The 16,785-nt window shown below is 37.4% G+C and overlaps 1 protein-coding gene across 1 annotated transcript in view; it reads right to left on the bottom strand.

The window, feature by feature from the left end:
• LOC139762316 (organic cation transporter protein-like) overlaps positions 1-16,785 on the bottom strand; it is a 346,799-nt gene that overhangs the window by 313,341 nt on the left and 16,673 nt on the right. The window lies entirely within an intron of this gene.

The raw sequence follows: 16,785 nt of genomic DNA, 5'->3' as shown, positions 1-16,785 counted from the left end.
AGTCGGATACCACTAGACTAGCTCCCACTACACGCCTGCCTTGCCTCTGGCGCAGGGGTCGGTGGCCACACCTGACATTGTATTTTCACTGAATCTGGCGGCAACCTCTTCTTAGTAGACAACTCTCCTTCACATACGACTCGGCTTATCGACCCATGGCGGTCTTCCCCACCACTGTAGCCCTTCTTCGTTCTTGTTTCTCATTTACGTCTTCTGTAGCTGGCTTTTCTCTCCTCGTCTCCCCTGCCATCCTACCCGCCACGTGAGCACCACCAGCTCCAGCCGGTCGGGCTGCTGGAATGATCACGTGATGACCTTGAGAGATTTCTGGCCACCACCACAACCTGGAGGGAGCCACCCCAAGACGGGAGGGTAGATAACCTTGTGTGCGAGGTAGGATACACGAGACAAATAATCACGTGCTCCGCGCTTTTGGTCCTTGTTCATCCGAAATGTTTCCCACTTGTTCGGAGAAATAGGTAACATGTTCATTTGCAACTGGTATTTACTTTTAATACCTTGTTTTTTCTTGGGGGGGGATAATTAACCGTCTACATGAGGCCCTATAGAGATCGAATCAGGAAAATCTGCACACACAATCAAATGGAAACGAGTTGATCGCCTTTTACACCACTAGTTGTCTTTCCCTCATGAAAACTTCAGGATATCTGTTGAGGGCAAATCCACAAACATTCTGAACCTGAACACGACAGCACTGCAGTCGCAATTATTTGTTTGATACAACAAACTGGTGAATGCTGATGAAATATCAAGAATCGCAACATGGTTTTTGAAGTTTTCCACTAGAGATTTCACAACATTGTTTTCTTGAGAAAGAGGGCAAAATAAACCATCACATATAGTTTGGAAGTAAAATGGATGAAAAATATGCAAGCTTTATTTTGATTTCTAGAAATTCTTTTCAGCGTTGTCAGTTTTATTCATGCAACATATTTTTGTATTTTATTGTTATTAATATGTAGTTCGCGTGTTGCACCAAGGACTCAGACATGCAACTAGATGTGTATCGCCAAATATATACAGCTTCAAAAGGTTAACTGCATAAGAAAAAAAAAGTGTGCGGCCATAAAAATATTTTTACGACCAGGTGTTCACTTATTTGAGGCTGGTGGTTGTATCTTTGACGCTGGCTCAGGCAATAAACAGATACCACTATATAATCTAACCAACCAACCGACTAACCAACCGTAGTCTTACCTGTTTGGTTCAAGGACTCTACAGGTTTGAGATATAAAGTGTCTGTTAAAAATAATATTAATGATATTATCATCTGTTGAACTTGTAGGTTTAATACGATCTATTGTATTTTATAATGTTTAGTTTATGGTTAAAGGTCGATGGCGTTATCAATACAATCGACGGAGGCTTATCCTCCCCTTCATACGACTTTTAGTTGGTGATGAAGTTCTCATTCGTATCAAAAACTTTTTTCTCATTAATATCTGGTTTACTCTGGTCTTACCTTTCTCACCTTTCCACTCCGTCACCGTCACTTCTCATAACCAGACAAAATGATTCCACACAATTATGAAGGGGCTCTTAACCATGTACTTTGACTCAGAAAACGGAGTCGCCCCAACTACATTATTTTTTTTCAACTGTTCATAAGTAGGCCTGTTATTCATACACAAAACAATGCGATATATATTTTAATTTTGTCAAACATATAATTCTTCTTTACACTTTCCACTGTTAAAAAAAAAGTATACATACATGCATTATTAAACAATATATATATATATATATATATATATATATATATATATATATATATATATATATATATATATTTTTTTTTTTTTTTTTAAATTTTCCAAAAGAAGGAACAGAGAAGGGGGCCATATGAGGATATTCCCTCAAAGGCCCAGTCCTCTGTTCTTAACGCTACCTCGCTAATGCGGGAAATGGCGAATAGTATGAAAAAAAAAAAAAAAATATATATATATATATATATATATATATATATATATATATATATATATATATATATATATATATATATATATATAATTACAGAGGTGCTTGCATTCCATCTGGTATCCGCACGACGATCCCTTGTAGAACCTGGTGTCTGTAAAGTATATCCTTCAAATTCTGCAACTGGTTTCGTTTGCATCATCAATTGCATCTTGTATGTCTTCTCTTAATCTTTCCTTCAGCTACATAAAAACATCTTCAATGATTTTCCACATCAGTGTTACAGTTGTATTGGCTTGGATATCCACCTCTAAGAAAAGTATCTCTTGGAAAGTATTTCATCGTGTAAGTCCATGTTCCGATACAGTTCTGAGTTAGTTGAAGGTCACACATTCTTCAGTCCTGTGTGCAATCTTCTATAAATACTGTCCTCTGCATTTAAAAGATTTACATGTTTAAGCTAACCTGGAGTTTCCTGAAGTTAGAAAAATTAAGGCTATATTACAAGAAAATGTGGAGATCCCTCAGTTTATGGTATGGCGAGGCACTTCAAACAGTGAATAAATCTTCCGTAGAAATAACGTAGGGTTATACCAAAGAAACATTGTGGTTTCTCTTATTCACTCCAACCCAGTAACGATCTTTTTTCGTCTTTATCTCATGCAGTGATTGTGGTATGAAGTGTTGAAGTGAAGGCAACACTCCATAATTACGCGAATCAACTTGTTTTAAATTCAAAAGTTTTGAGCCTTTTCCAATTATATTAATGATCTGTTATGTCCTTGACAAAAGAAGAACTGGTGAAAATTTACTTTCCTTACATTACTTTATCTAATTATGTCGACTACTTAAAACAGTTGTTGCCAATATCGATATTCCTGTACTGCAAGTTCCTATTCACGTGTAAAAGAAAAAAAATTGAATATTCATCCACACAGTGTTATGCTTCAGTAATGTTTGGGTACGGAAACTCACAACAACATTCAACTTCCTTTGAAGTGCAATGTTAACTGCTCGTTTACCATATTTTCATTATTCATCATCTCTCAGCTTTGGAGAACTGCAACGTTTAAATTTTGTTTGTTTAAAAGTAAAACTCGTGTAAGTGACCAAAGACTATAGTTTGGATTCGACAGGATACAAATAAAATCTTTGTGAGTACGGAATTTAGAATCTCGCGGGAATACGACAACCAGTGCCCGGCCAGCATTCTCGACTTATCAGCAAATTACCGTTCATTGTGATCAGTCAGGACTTTCTGTTGTATTTTGTGAAACAGACAATGCATTACCTACATGCTCTTCAAACACTGACGTGGATAAATGATACAGACCTTGTGACTGAGGAGTCATCGTTAAGACTTTGTCGACACATCCAAGGTAATAATGTTTTCCTACTCTACGTGCACGTTCAGTTAGGCTAGGTTCAGGGAGCGAAACCCGGTTAAAGGGCTAGGTATCATTATGTCCATATATTCCCCATACTTAAGAGCACTTACTTTTTTTCTTTCTTTTTACAGAGTGAATCGACTTGCCCAATAAAAGCTGTAATAATTAAGATTCCTACGTTTTCTGGCGAAAGATCGATCTTAACCACGTAGATTCTCTAGCACAAATCAAAATCCCTTTTTCCGCGTACGAAAATATATATTCTTAAAAATCTCAATGATTTTAATTTTTTCTCAACAAGTCAGTCTGACCTCGAATAATGTCGCACAAGGTAAACAGTTACCGCGAATTTTCACTTCCTATTTTGCCTCGACTGGTGAATAATAGTTTTTCTGGTTATATTTCCTTCAGCTGTTTGTGTGTGGAGTGGTATAAGTCAGAATCGTTCAAAAGACATTGAAAACCATTGGTAAAACAAATTCAACCAAACCAAACGTAACCTAACAAAATTCGCAAATGTCCGAAATGGTAATAGCACCGTCCTAATAATAACACCGTCTCGTACATACGGCAAATTTTGACAGATTAAGTTTGGTTTGGATGAAATTGTTTTTCCTGTGGTTTTCATGTCTTTTTTTACTGATTCCTATGATTTCTATCGCAGACGGGTGGCTGTCAGAAACGGTATTATCTTTCGCGCCTCTTATTTTGTCTTTTCATGTCAAAAGCAGTCAAAGTTTCCACCAGATACACCCTGGCCCACCAATGATTTGCAGAATGTGCATGATTCTTCCACTCATGGTTCGACGAATCATGAGTGGAAGAATACTGAGAAAAAAAAAAGGCAAACTTTATGAAGCTAAGCAGGCATCATACCCTGTGATTCCCTTTCCGTAAGCCAGTAAACCTGCTTAGTTTCTATAGTACAAAATAATCAGCATACTGTAAAGTGTGCAAGAAATGAGATAGTTTAATAATCTAATTTGTGTGTGGAATTGAAAAATGTTATGCACTGCGTGAAGCTCAGAGACTCTTTACCAACTCGATCAGTTCCATGAAATTCTTAGCGACAATTCACGGGTCTTCCCAAAAGAGCTCTTTACAAATACTTAGAAAAAGACTGGAAGTATTGTAAGGGAAGTCGAAAAACGGAATTTAGCAATCTCCGTTAATGGGCGTGTTTGACTTTTTCTCTCTATTTTGAATAGCGGGGTAATCTGTACCAGTTACTGTGCACGATTATCAAAGGAATGACACACTCACACACACACATACAAACTCACACACACACACACACACACACACGATCGCCGTTCTTCGCTTTAGCAAGGTAGCGCATGGAACAGACGAAGAAAGGCCGCATACGCACACATCCATTCTCTAGCTTCCTATCCAAAACCAAGACGTTTCCATGGTTTACCCCGGACGCTTCACATGTCCTAGTTCAGTCTACTGACAGCACGTAGACCCCAGTATGACATAATTCCAATTCACTCTATCCCGTGCACGTCTTTCACCCTCCTGCATGTTCAGGCCCCGTCGTTTTCTTTTTTCACTCAATCTTTCCTTTTCAGTTTGGTATACCCGTTCTCCTTGTTCCCTTCACTTCTGACACACTTACCATTCTCGTCAACCTTTCCTCATTCATTCTCTCCATGTGTCCAAACAATTTCAGCACACCCTCTTCAGCTTTCAACCACATTTCTTATCACCACACCTTTCTCTTGCCCTCTCATTGCTAACTCGATCAAACCACCTCACACTACATATTATACTAAAACATTTCATTTAAAACATCCTCCCTCCTTCGCACAGCCCCATCCATGGCCCATGTCTCGCATACACAATAATTTTAGGACCACTGTATCTTCAAACACCTATTTTCTGCCCTCCAAAACAACGCTCTCTTCCTCAACATTTTTTTTTCCAGCGCGTCCAGAACCTTCGCCCCCACATCCACTCCATGACTCACTACCATGTCCATGGTTTCATTTGCTGCCATGTCCACTCCCAGGCATCTAAAACATTTCATTTCAAAGTTTTCTCTACAATGTTGGCTCATTTTCCCTCTACTAAAGGTAAATTTTGGCCTCTTGGTCTCGAGAGCTGGTTGCTTATGTGTCCCCACCACCAGCTACACCACGCAATACTCGGCAAGCTGCTGCGTTATATGATTACTGTGGGGGCTTTGGCAAGTCGAGGGTGGGTCTTTAGCTAACAGGTTTTTTCCCCGCTACATCTAGTAGCTTTGGAACTCTCTAACGTATCATTTCTTTCCACTAGCTATGACCTGGCACATTTTTAGACAAGTTTTTCACTTCCTCCAAAGTTCGTATATTTTCCTTTGTCTCTTCTACCCTTTCATTAACCTCTTTATATTTCACATAAGGTCTGGCCTTGATGTGGACTTAAGTTTGTGACCGAAGCCTCAAACGTGTGTGTGTGTATATATATATATATATATATATATATATATATATATATATATATATATATATATATATATCATCCCTGGGGATAGGGGATTAAGAATACTTCCCACGTATTCCCTGCGTGTCGTAGAAGGCGACTAAAAGGGGAGGGAGCAGGGGGCTGGAAATCCTACCCTCTCGTTTTTTCTTTTTAATTTTCCAGAAGGAACAGAGGGGGCCAGGTGAGGATATTCCAAAAAAGGTCCAGTGCTCTGTTCCTAACGCTACCTCGCTAACGCGGGAAATGGCGAATAGTTTAAAAGAAAAAAGTTTAAAAGAATATATATATATATATATATATATATATATATATATATATATATATATATATATATATATATCAAATCCCCCCTCAATCGGACATTTTCCATTTTAGCGAGGTAGCACAAAGTACACTGACGACCTGGCTACTTCGAAGATAAACAGAACCCATCATAAAGGTGTTTTCTTGCGCATACATATTGGAAATAAGTTGGCGAAGATAATGTATCGACTGATAAGGACGGAAGGTAACTGGATATATGCAAGATAATTTTCTAATAATTTCAAAATCGGTAATAGTGTATTATTTCCTTAACAAGGAAAGTTGACAAAATAAGTTGAAAGAGGAAGGTCAACCACGAAAAACCTTGTATAAGCGTGTCGTGTTATTGTTACAAAAAATAGGACCGTGTTTTATAGCCTTGAAGCTCTCAGGAAAGAGAACTGACTAACGATATTGAGTGTTTGTATCCCGAGTCTTGGGGTGGAGTATAATGAATTAACATTGGAAAGTCACCAAAGCTATCCTTGAAATCTGAAGTGTGCGATACACCAGAATTTCGGTTCCTTTTTTTTATGAGAGAATGATCGTACAAGGCAGAATCATGCTAGAATAATCTGTTGCTCAGTGGCAGGTGAAGCATTATTTAAAGATAAGGGATCACTCTAAACGAAATGTGTTAATGTGGCTCACGGGAGAGGTAGTCTGATGATGCCTGGCAGCGAGCCTAGTATCACAAGGACGTCATTTTTAGAAGATCACCTGCACAAGAATTCTTAAATAATATATTTGCACACTGATGCAGTGCTATACACATGTTCTCTGCCAAATATGATTGGCTACTGCCGTTACCGGTATACGGCTTTTCGGCACAAGAGGCAGCACGATACACGTGTGTTGTTTCAAGGTTTCTCTCATACATACTTGTCTCAGTTTTCTGTGTTGATAGGTAGTGCCAATGACAGACGAAGAACGGCCTCATATGTTCACACCCACTCTTCAGCTGTCATGCACAATGTACCGAAACTAGAGTTCTCAACAGTCATGCACCACACACCTTTTTTTTTTTTTTTTTTTTTACTTTTCCCTGACCAAGTCGTATGGCCTGACTCAGCCCAATTATACCACATCAGACCAATTTGTCATATCCCATGCAAACCTCCCACCCTCCTGAAAGTTTTGTTTCTTTTGGCACATCCTCTCCAGATAGCTACGTAACCAGTGTAGCACATAAATCCTGTAAAGTTCTTTGAATCATACTCTGCTTGCTACTATACCTCTCTCCTACACTGCCATTTCATGTCCACCACATCCAACCTCTTCCGCTCTTTTGTTACTAGGGCCTACGACTGGCACCCATACAGCACCGGTGGGACTGCTATACCATTAAACATGCCCATCTTTGCCCTCACAGACAGTGACCTATCTTTCCAAATAATTATTATTGCTGCCCCGTACGTTTGTTCCCTCACCCACCCAATACCTCACTTCAGCTTCCATTGTTCCATCTGCTGCCATGTCCACTCCCTGTCTGCTCACAGTACACCACTTCTTATAGGTTCTTTATTCAAACTCACGTAAGTTAACCTGCCTCTCCTTTCTGCTTAACCTCATAACCTTACTTTATTCGCATCAACTCTCAACTTCCTCCTTTCACACACTCTCTTAAACCCTGACACCGTCTTTTCCACTCTCACTCGAGTTTGCCACCAGAGCAGTCATCTTAAAAGAAGAAGAAGAGAAAAAAAAAAAAAAGCAACCGACTCATTTCCTATCCCGTTCAATATACTGTAGACCTATTCCTTTCCCTAAGACCCTCATATCTACTTACCTCAGCACCTCATCCATATAGATAAAAACAGCCACAGCTGCATTACGCAGCCATCATACAAAACCAACCTCCACCTGGAACCACTGATCCTCTCTCTCTCTCTCTCTCTCTCTCTCTCTCTCTCTCTCTCTCTCTCTCTCTCTCTCTCTCTCTCTCCACAGAAACTCTTCACTACTTCTAGTAGCTTCCCTCGCCATATATTCGTAGCATCTTCCATTTTTCATCCGATCCATACATACCACATAAAAAATCCCTCTTCCACTTAGTATTCCTTACAATTTCTTCAAAGCAAACACCTGATCCACACATACCCTAACACTCTCAGTTTCCAAGAGGAAAAGAACTCTGGAAAGCTCCAGGGATGACTTGTCAGTCACCAGATGTGTGAATATAAAGGAAAACTACAAGAAAGTGAAATGATAGGCTAATTTCGTCAGAAAATCCATACATTCTGTTAAGGAAATCATTTGAAAAGGTAGACAAAAATACACTAACAATCAGGGTATCATTACTCTGTTCATAGGGTAATTACCATAAAATGTAAGAAGCTATTTCTCTAATTACAAGACCTTGGAGCAATGATGACATTATAAACGTTAAAAAAAGATACGAATTTATGTATTCAAAATAGTTGGTCTGGCCATTCCACTCATCAACAAGCAATTACTGAGAGTGGAAATGAAGAAATATGAACGAGACACACCAAAAGAGGCAAAACCAATTCAGAAATATCTAGTAATATTAAGGGAAGTTCCCTCACCCCTCACATTATACCTATAGATTTCCTATCGTGTGTAGTTTCACTACCAAATAAGGCGAAAAGGCACACAAAAAGACTTTACGAGACTCATGATATATCAAAACGTACCACATTATGGTAAATGTGACGATATGCTTTTGCTGACCATAAATCAAAATTATGTCAAAAGTAGAAAGTCTAATTTACTCTCCATTTCATGCAGCAAACGAACAAACATATCTCTTTTTAAGTTTGGCATGCCTATGGCACATATGAAATCAAATCGAAACCGATAAAATGTTCAACTTTGTGAAGAGCCATCCTCCGTCACTGTAAACACATCTTGCACTTGATGCAGTACAAGCCTAACCAAACTAAGAAATATCTTTGCACTTACTTGATCCTGTGCAAAGCCTAGAAGAAAAATCACTGAAAATATCTTAACACTGATTCTGTAAGCCTGGAAAAATCACTGAAAATATCTTATACTTGATTCTGTACAAAGCTTAGAAAAATCACTGAAAATATCTTATACTTGATTCTGTACAAAGCTTAGAAAAATCACTGAAAATATCTCATACTTACTTGATTCTATACCAAGCCTGGAAAATCACTGAAAATATCTTATACTTACTTGATTCTATACCAAGCCTGGAAAATCACTGAAAATACCTTACATTGGATCATGTATGAAAATGTCTTTCAATTACTTGACTCTGTGCCATAGAAAAACCAGGGAAAATATCTCACACTTGATCATGTACCAAATCTTCCCAATATTGCTTAAAATATCTTACCTGATTTTGTACCAAACGATATCACTGAAAATATTTGACACTTGTACCTGTAACAAGCCTCTCCAGTATCACTAATAATATCTCACTTGTTTCTGTACCAAACCTAACCAATATCACTCAAAATACCTTATACTTGATTCTGTACCAATACTATATAATTTCTGAAAATCACTAAAAATATCTTACACTTACATGATTCTCTGCCAAGCCTACCCAGTATCACAAAAGATATCTTAAACTTACTTGATTCTGTACCAAGCCTAGCCAACCTTGCAGTGAAGTAACTTTTCTAATCATTTTATAACAGGACAGGGTACAGGCAGTCATGCCCAAACCTTGACAAAAAAGTATTATATATATATATATATATATATATATATATATATATATATATATATATATATATATATATATATATATATATATATTTATTTTTATTATACTTTGTCGCTGTCTCCCGCGTTTGCGAGGTAGCGCAAGGAAACAGACGAAAGAAATGGCCCAACCCCCCCCATACACATGTATATACATACGTCCACACACGCAAATATACATACCTACACAGCTTTCCATGGTTTACCCCAGACGCTTCACATGCCTTGATTCAATCCACTGACAGCACGTCAACCCCGGTATACCACATCGCTCCAATTCACTCTGTTCCTTGCCCTCCTTTCACCCTCCTGCATGTTCAGGCCCCGATCACACAAAATCTTTTTCACTCCATCTTTCCACCTCCAATTTGGTCTCCCTCTTCTCCTCGTTCCCTCCACCTCCGACACATATATCCTCTTGGTCAATCTTTCCTCACTCATTCTCTCCATGTGCCTAAACCACTTCAAAACACCCTCTTCTGCTCTCTCAACCACGCTCTTTTTATTTCCACACATCTCTCTTACCCTTACGTTACTCACTCGATCAAACCACCTCACACCACACATGGTCCTCAAACATCTCATTTCCAGCACATCCATCCTCCTGCGCACAACTCTATCCATAGCCCACGCCTCGCAACCATACAACATTGTTGGAACCACTATTCCTTCAAACATACCCATTTTTGCTTTCCGAGATAATGTTCTCGACTTCCACACATTCTTCAAGGCCCCCAGAATTTTCGCCCCCTCCCCCACCCTATGATCCACTTCCGCTTCCATGGTTCCATCCGCTGCCAGATCCACTCCCAGATATCTAAAACACTTCACTTCCTCCAGTTTTTCTCCATTCAAACTTACTCCCAATTGACTTGACCCTCAACCCTACTGTACCTAATAACCTTGCTCTTATTCACATTTACTCTTAACTTTCTTCTCCACACACTTTACCAAACTCAGTCACCAGCTTCTGCAGTTTCTCACATGAATCAGCCACCAGCGCTGTATCATCAGCGAACAACAACTGACTCACTTCCCAAGCTCTCTCATCCCCAACAGACTTCATACTTGCCCCTCTTTCCAAAACTCTTGCATTTACCTCCCTAACAACCCCATCCATAAACAAATTAAACAACCATGGAGACATCACACACCCCTGCCGCAAACCTACATTCACCGAGAACCAATCACTCTCCTCTCTTCCTACACGTACACATGCCTTACATCCTCGATAAAAACTTTTCACTGCTTCTAACAACTTTCCTCCCACACCATATATTCTTAATACCTTCCACAGGGCATCTCTATCAACTCTATCATATGCCTTCTCCAGATCCATAAATGCTACATACAAATCCATTTGCTTTTCTAAGTATTTCTCACATACATTCTTCAAAGCAAACACCTGATCCACACATCCTCTACCACTTCTGAAACCACACTGCTCTTCCCCAATCTGATGCTCTGTACATGCCTTCACCCTCTCAATCAATACCCTCCCATATAATTTACCAGGAATACTCAACAAACTTATACCTCTGTAATTTGAGCACTCACTCTTATCCCCTTTGCCTTTGTACAATGGCACTATGCACGCATTCCGCCAATCCTCAGGCACCTCACCATGAGTCATACATACATTAAATAACCTTACCAACCACTAAACAATACAGTCACCCCCTTTTTTAATAAATTCCACTGCAATACCATCCAAACCTGCTGTCTTGCCGGCTTTCATCTTCCGCAAAGCTTTCACTACCTCTTCTCTGTTTACCAAATCATTTTCCCCAACCCTCTCACTTTGCACACCACCTCGACCAAAACACCCTATATCTGCCACTCTATCATCAAACACATTCAACAAACCTTCAAAATACTCACTCCATCTCCTTCTCACATCACCACTACTTGTTATCACCTCCCCATTTGCGCCCTTCACTGAAGTTCCCATTTGCTCCCTTGTCTTACGCACTTTATTTACCTCCTTCCAGAACATCTTTTTATTCTCCCTAAAATTTAATGATAGTCTCTCACCCCAACTCTCATTTGCCCTTTTTTTCACCTCTTGCACCTTTCTCTTGACCTCCTGTCTCTTTCTTTTATACATCTCCCACTCAATTGCATTTTTTCCCTGCAAAAATCGTCCAAATGCCTCTCTCTTCTCTTTCACTAATACTCTTACTTCTTCATCCCACCACTCACTACCCTTTCTAATCAACCCACCTCCCACTCTTCTCATGCCACAAGCATCTTTTGCGCAATTCATCACCGATTCCCTAAATACATCCCATTCCTCCCCCACTCCCCTTACTTCCACTGTTCTCACCTTTTTCCATTCTGTACTCAGTCTCTCCTGGTACTTCCTCACACAGGTCTCCTTCCCAAGCTCACTTACTCTCACCACCCTCTTCACCCCAACATTCACTCTTCTTTTCTGAAAACCCGTACAAATCTTCACCTTAGCCTCCACAAGATAATGATCAGACATCCCTCCAGTTGCACCTCTCAGCACATTAACATCCAAAAGTCTCTCTTTCGCACGCCTGTCAATTAACACGTAATCCAATATATATATATATATATATATATATATATATATATATATATATATATATATATATATATATATATATATATATATGTATATATATATATATATATATATATATATATATATATATATATATATATATATATATATATATATATATATATTCCAATGAGTCCACGGGGAAAATGAAACAAGCTCCCAAGTGCACTTTCGTGTAATAATCACATCATCAGGGGAGACACAAGAGAGAAATATAACAGTCAGTTGATACATATCGAGGAGACGAAGCTAGGACGCCATTTGGTAAACATTTACCAATTGGCGTTCTATCTTCGTCTTTTCCATATATATCAACTGGCTTATATTTCTCTCGTGTCTCCCCTGATGATGTGATTATTACACGAAAGTGCACTTGGGAACTTGTTTCATTTTCCCCGTGGACTCATTGGAATATATATATATATATATATATATATATATATATATATATATATATATATATATATATATATATGGCGTAAAGGATATAGGAAGAGGGAAAGACGAAAGGAGGAATACGGTATGAGTAAACATCAACCAGTCGGGCACTGTGGGATCCAGGCCTTGGTTGGTTGGACACGCGCAGAAGCTTTTGGAAATAAGTATCAGAGTAAAATCCGCAGAACACAGAGACTGAAAGAAGGCAGATGGAGAGAGATATTTGAACAGAGTTAGCTGGAGAGTCATAAAGAAGAAAGGCTTCTGATCATTCCACTTTGGATAAGAGAACGGAGGAAGAAAATCTACCTCAGATACACGAACAGTAATCCACAGAGGCGAATGACGCTTTAGTGGATACGGAACAGATATGAACAAAAAAATTCTAATCGCAGCGCAAGAACAATCCCACAATCTTTTGAGCAGCTGATTTAGGTATGTCTATTACGTGGGATTTCTAGGCTGAAGTGCAAGATACGACTATGCCTAACGTATTTATAATATTTGTGTTTAGGAATTAAACTGCAGGTAATGATTTAGATACTGGTGGAAACTGTTTCCGCACTGTTGAATTTATCGTGGTTACTAGTAACTATGAGATCCACAGATTTAAATCAAATGAGGAGACAAAGAATAAGTTATGGAATCAGAATGGAAGTTGAAGTCGGTACCGAAATCCATGACAAAGAATAGCATTAGGCTGAAGAAACATAATCAATGAAGAAAAGAGAAACAGCAGGCAACAGGGCAGAACCCCCTGGAGCATCACTATAGAAAGAAGGAAGCCGTTCCATCACTGACTACCGCAATGGAATGAATGTAGAAGAGGCCAAGGAAAGGAAGTTTAAGAAGTCACATCCTCTTATATGGATCAGATATTAGAAAGGGATACCTCAGTGCGAGACAAGGTTGCCATAAAATTAGAGATATATTGCTTTGCAGATGTTGAGAGTCAAGGAAATAAAAAAATAAAAACAAACTCGAGAGGGCATGGGCAGAGGGAGATCACCACCGGACTTTACACCTCAAAGCCTTACTGGTGATCCGAAAATAGGCAACGCCGCATGAAGAGTGATGGAGAGGTAGTCTGAGAGGGTAACTAGAACTCTTCTTTCCTTGGGATGGGCTGCATCATGGCATGCTTCCAAAAACGGAAAATCTTGGGAGAGATGAAATGGGGAGCGATGTTCTGAGCTGGCCCAAAAGTTCGCTCCCTTAGGATGCGATGAGAAGCGTAATACATTGTGTGTTAGTGAATGTTATTACTATGAACTGCCGAGTGATCATTTATGAAATTGCTACACACAAAATATTAAGCGTTCACAGCACTACGTTCGTTTTTCGTAACATTATTTTAGCTGTGTCCTAATAGATACCTGTTGGCAAGAACATGAATTTGTTTCATCAACAAAGACATGTTCTAAACAGCTGCTGAAGACAGTCTGTTTAGTGACTTTGCCGGTCAACTAATGCTGTAAAATGCGTTCATGTTTCAGTGGCATATGATTACCCTGTCAAACATTGGTTACAAAAACGTTAACTGGCGGCAAATACCGACTAGTTGCTTGAAGTCTAAAGAAGAAAAAAATAGTAAGAAGCATATAATTGCGCTTGCAGTTTTACTTTTCAGTACCAGTACCTTTAAGGTTGGTTTGCAAAATAACAAATGAAACTGTAATTACTATTAAAATTTGATTTAAACATAGAACATTAATTTTTACTAATATTTTAACGCTGATTTATTTGTAAATCAAATTTAGTGCTTTACATATGACTAGTAAAAACCTCCATCTTAAAAGAGGCCAAGAAAATACAACGGCGACTTAGCCAGTGTGGTGGCCGGTCAGGCCAAGAGGGTATAATAGCATTATGACAGGCAACGGCCTGTTGTTGTTGCTTGGCCAAGTAGCTCTTCATGAATATGAGAACCACGTCATTTCTGCATTCCGCAAGTCGTCCGCTCTCATAGTGAGGAATATTGTCCCTAAATACAAGTCCTAATTCTGGGAGAGGATCGTGGGGTTTCTAAATAGCACGACAGCCATGTTGGAAGGTATTTGTTTAAGGAATTTTCGGGGACGAGGCATAGTGTCCCCATAAGGCGAAGTACAACAAAGATTTATTTCTCGACAGACATTGTTTTACAAGACGAGATGATTAGTTTCAGACTTTTAAAAAGTTGGTTCTGTTGCGTTGTCTCTACGGGCATCCGTCTCTGGCAATATACATGAGTATTTCTTCACCTCATAGATGGACAGTAGAAGAACATGTAGTGTACGCTTCGAGGTGTCCTGCAACCAAAGAGCTTTTCGTCCTGTTCTTGTCATTCTTGAGGATTTGATGGCGCTTAATATCCCACTAATTTTTACATAAACGTAAATGAACCCTTAACCAAAATTACATTTTTTTTTTTTTTTTTACATAAGACGCATGTACGGTTAAACAAATTGGATGGACAGTGACAAAAAAGATGGATGAGCATTAAAATAAGAATGTACAATTCTATAAAAATGCATGTGCGGGCACAAAAAAACTCCTGAAATACAACATGAAACATTGTATGAGGTAACAGGAGGTTCCAATTCTCACAGAATTGCATGTCATGTCAAAAAAGCACATATGGTTACACAGTAATACAGATGCTTTTAGCTACATCAGTAGTCACGTAAAATTATACAGAGTGCTTGCCCGGATAACCAAAAAGCTATTGACAGTCACGTACATTTGTATGCTTCATGACACAAAACAGCTGGCGGTTTCACAACAGAAAGTATTCATATACACACATATATATATATATATATATATATATATATATATATATATATATATATATATATATATATATATATATATATATATATATATATATATATATATATATATATATATATATATATATATATATATATATATATATATATATATATATATATATATATACATGTTTGCTCACAGAAAACCGTCTGCTGTTAAACACACGCCCAAGTATATATTTGGTTACATACACGGGTCTGTAAGTTAAACAAAAGATATGCAAACATTTGTGGTTGAATAAGTGCTGTGATTATGAAGCGCATGTCTGGTTACTCAAAATCCATGTTCCTAGAAAAATATCTATGCGGTTACATATTTGTATACTTACATATGTATGTGGTTGCATACACATGCATCTACATACATAAAAATGCACATGTTGTTATGCATAAATGTAAATGCAGTTATGCATAAATGTATATGCAGTTATGCATAAATGCACATGTATTATTATGTCGTCAGTTCTATAAATCAAATACGTTAATGTGTCCGTGCAGAGAAAAAAACTTGTATGCGTGGCTACATAAAATGTGTACATAAATAAGTGCATGCATACTTACATAACAGTACATGTGTAGTTATATAACAAGACATATATAGTTACATATAAATACATGTGTAGTTATATAACGTATATAGTTACATAAAAATACATGTATATTTATATAACTACATACATAATTACATAAAAGTACATGTGTAGTTCTATAACTACATACATTTAAACATAACAAACGCGAGATAAATTATATAACATAAATATATAAATTTTAATTATATAATAAATTAATTAATAATAAATTAGTTAATAATAATAATTAATAAAATATTAATTAAGAAATATATTTAGTTAATAATAAATGGAAATATTATTAAAAATTATAATTTAAATTATTAATAAAAATTTAAAATTTATAAAATTAATATTATATATTATATATTTTAAAAAATTTAATATTTATATAATGTAATTTTTTATTAAATATTATATTATTATAAAATAAATAATTAATATATATTGTAATAATAAATAAAAATTTTAGTTAAAAAAAAATTTTAAATAAAATATTTTAGTTAAATAAATATTTATAAAAAATAATTAATTAAAAATAATTTTAATTAATAAAATTATTATAGTTT

This window comes from Panulirus ornatus, chromosome 43 (genome assembly GCF_036320965.1).
Source record: "Panulirus ornatus isolate Po-2019 chromosome 43, ASM3632096v1, whole genome shotgun sequence".
Classification (NCBI taxonomy): Eukaryota; Metazoa; Arthropoda; class Malacostraca; order Decapoda; family Palinuridae; genus Panulirus; species Panulirus ornatus.
The sequence above is the reverse complement of the archived record's forward strand: the minus strand, read 5'-3'. Positions and strand labels throughout refer to the sequence as shown.